Source organism: Microtus pennsylvanicus, chromosome 8 (assembly GCF_037038515.1).
Source record: "Microtus pennsylvanicus isolate mMicPen1 chromosome 8, mMicPen1.hap1, whole genome shotgun sequence".
Taxonomy (NCBI): Eukaryota; Metazoa; Chordata; class Mammalia; order Rodentia; family Cricetidae; genus Microtus; species Microtus pennsylvanicus.
Window position 1 is genome coordinate 113946259 of NC_134586.1, and position 3651 is coordinate 113949909.

Consider the following 3651-nt stretch of genomic DNA (forward strand, 5'->3'; position numbering starts at 1 on the left):
AATCTACCAGTCACAGAGAAGTAGTGGGCGGCTTCAGAAAGGGCTAAGAGCCCATGGCAGGGTGATGTGGAGGGCTGGACCCTGTCCAAACAGGGTTTGTTTTTTTTTTTACTAGGCAGCAGGAGATGGCCTCTTGGTTCACAAATGTTTCCTGGGCTGGGAGGTGCTAGGGGTAGGAGTAGAGCTGAAGCCAGGATCCTCTTCTCCATTGTTGTCCCCAATGTTGTGAGGCATCTTGGAGAGACAGAAAGACCTGGGTAGGATACTCAGACCTCCCAGGCACACACAGGAACCTCCCATACACTCCAGGGTGAGCAAGCTGACCCTAGTGGATCTGTGGGTGTGGGATCTCTGCTGTAGGGTTATCTCTTCAAGGTATAGCCTTCTCTTTGTCAAAGTTCCGGAAGCCGGGGTAGCATTGACAGGACAGGAAGTCCCAGGCTGCAGCTCAGAATGAGGTCTAATGAAGGCAGCATGTTCTGGCTACTATTGTGTCCACTGATGCAGGGATAGAGGGCACCCAGACCACCAGTGTCTAGGATAATGGGAAGAGTACCAGGCAAGGCCATGGTGAGTGACTGTTCCTTGAAGGGGTGAATCTGAAATGAAGCTATATCTGGGCAGGCTTATAACCTTAGGTCCCTAAACCCTGAGCCTTTGGGGGCCTGGGAATATCTTTCCATTTACCAGTCCAGGGTTCTTGAATGCTGGAGTGGGCATACTGAGTCCCCCACAGTGTCTGAAACTCAAAAAGTCACCCTCCCAGAATCATGTGTCCCCAAAGGCAGGGTATGTGGAGGCCCATGAAGTGGCTCTGCTCCATCCTGACAAAAGGTCAGAGAGTTCGAGCATATTTTTCCTCCTTCAAGGTCAAACAACAGGATGTTTGGCCTCAGGTAAAGTTGTTCCATATGTTGCCCAAATAATAGGATGTTTTGTCTAAGGTGTTGCTAATGGATGTTTTGCTCCAAATAGCAAGATGTTTGACCTAGGGCATTGCTGTTAGATGTTTTGAATATTAATAAAGTAATCAGTCTTATTTGTTCTTTATATAATGATTAAAAAACAAACAAACAGTCTTTTGCCTACCCCTTTGGCTTGGGGTATAAAAGGGCTATGAAAAAATAAGAGGCAGATTCAGTATTCATTGGGATGATCTCCTGACTCTGTCTTCAGTCTTTTGTCCGTTTCTTTCCTCAATCCACATTGGACTTTTCAGGAACATATGGACGAGTCGGCTGGCCCAAGACAAATGGCGCTGGATGTTGCTGGGGTTTGAGAACAGGAGTAAAGTGATGGACACCACAAATTAAAAGTGAGTGCTCAGATAAAAATAAAGCGACAGTGTGGTGAGTGGCTCAAGAGTAAAGCTGTAAATATAGAGCAAAGGCTTTTATATTCTTGTTGCATTTTTATGTATGGGTTGTATGTTTTGTTCATATAACCAGAGATGTCATTGTAAATATATCTGCATTTATAAATAATATTTCTGTCATTGACCTTGTGTGTTGGCTACAGTGTAAATGTTTTTGATATGCCCAAATTATATGTCTATGGTTATTGTATGGGCAGCAACTTCTCAAGGTCACAGATGTTTTATAACTTGCTATGGTGAGGTCTACAAACTCTGTTTAAAGCTCTAAGACTGTTTGTTGCATAGCTTATGTAGAGAAGGACAGGGACAAAGAGACTGATCTGCTTTTGGGGATGACTGTTAGAGCGCAGCATGAGCCCTGCCCCCTGGGATACCAGTTGTGCTGATGGACAAACAAACCTCACCCATAGTTCCAGCTCCCACCTCCGCCCTGGCAGTCTGTCTAAGGTGGACACGGTGGTGAGACCAGAGCAGGAGCCAAAGCCCAGGACTGAAGCAGAGTGACCCTAGTGGGGCACAGCCAGTATCCAGGATCCAGGTCTGGTGGGGGATTTTGCATGTAGAGTGGGCCAGTTCTACCTGCCCTGCACATGTGTTTACTCCTCAGTGGGTCTTTGCTTAGCCCCTCCAACACACATGTGACAGTGTCCCAAGGAGCCTGAGCAAGCAGCAGGTCTATGTGGAGCAGGAGCCAAGGGGAACATGGCGTCTCAGAGAGGGTTTCACCCCAACATCACTGGTGTGGAGGCTGAGAATCTCCTTCTAACCAGAGGAGTTGATGGCAGCTTTTTGACAAGGCCTAGTGAGAGTAACCCTGGAGATTTTACTGTGTCTGTTAGAAGAAATGGAGCGGTCTATCACATCAAGGTTCAGAACACTGGGGACTACTATGACCTCTATGGTGGGAAGAAGTTTGCCACCTTGGCGGAACTACTCCAGTACTACATGGAACATCACGAGCAGCTAAAAGAAAAGAATGGAGATGTTGTTGAGCTCAAGTACCCACTGAATTGTGCAGACCCAACCTCTGAAAGGTGGTTCCATGGTCCCTTGTCTGGTAAAGAAGCAGAGAAACTGCTAATGGAGAAGGGTAAGCATGACAGCTTTCTTGTTCGAGGGAGCCAGAGATACCCTGGAGACTTTGTTCTCTCTGTCATCACAGGTGATGACAAATGGAAGAGCAATGATGGCAAGTCCAAAGTGAGCCACGTTATGATCCGATGTCAGGAACGGAAATATGATGTTAGTGGAGGAGAGTATTTTGACTCTTTGAGAGACCTGGTGGAGCATTACAAGAAGAACCCCATTGTGGCGACACTTGGCATAGTCCTGCAGCTCAAGCAGCCTCTCAACACAACTCGTATTAATGCTGCTGAAATTGAAAGCAGGGTTCGAGAGCTAAGCAAGGTAGCTGAGACCACAGGTATGGTCAAACAGGGCTTTTGGGAAGAATTTGAGACACTACAGAAACAGGAATACAAATTTCTCTATAGCCAAAAAGAAGGTCAGAGACAAGAAAATAAAAACAAAAATAGATACAAAAACATCTTGCCATTCGATCACACTAGGGTTGTCCTGCACGATGGCGATCCCAATGAGCCCATTTCTGATTACATCAATGCAAACATCATCATGCCTGAATTTGAAGCCAAGTGCCACAATTCAAAACCCAAAAAGAGCTACATTGCCACTCAAGGCTGCCTGCAGAACACGGTGAATGATTTCTGGAGGATGGTGTTCCAGGAGAACTCTCGAGTCATCAGCATGACCACAAAGGAGGTGGAGAGAGGGAAGAGCAAATGTGTCAAGTACTGGCCTGATGAGTATGCACTCAAAGACTATGGGGTCATACGTGTTAGGAACATCAAAGAAAGTGCTGCTCCTAACTACACCTTAAGAGAACTCAAGCTCTCCAAGGTTGGACAAGGAAATACGGAGAGAACTGTCTGGCATTACCACTTTCAGACATGGCCCGACCATGGTGTGCCCAGTGACCCTGGAGGTGTGCTGGACTTCCTGTAGGAGGTCCACCACAAGCAGGAGAGCATCATGGATGCAGGCCCTGTTGTAGTTCACTGCAATACTGGAATTGGCAGGACGGGAACATTCATTGTGATTGATATCCTTATTGACATCATTAGAGAGAAAGGTGTTGATCATGACATCGATGTTTCTAAAACCATTCAGATGGTGCGGTCCCAGAGGCCAGGAATGGTCCAGAAAGAGGCACAGTACTGGTTCATCTACATGGCTGTCCAGCATTACATCCAGAGGCT

General features: G+C 46.6%; 1 pseudogene; it reads left to right on the forward strand.

Annotated features, from left to right (window-relative positions):
* Nucleotides 1-2077: 2077 nt before the first annotated feature.
* Nucleotides 2078-3397, forward strand: LOC142855666 (tyrosine-protein phosphatase non-receptor type 11 pseudogene; annotated as a pseudogene).
* The last annotated feature ends 254 nt before the right edge of the window (nucleotides 3398-3651 follow it).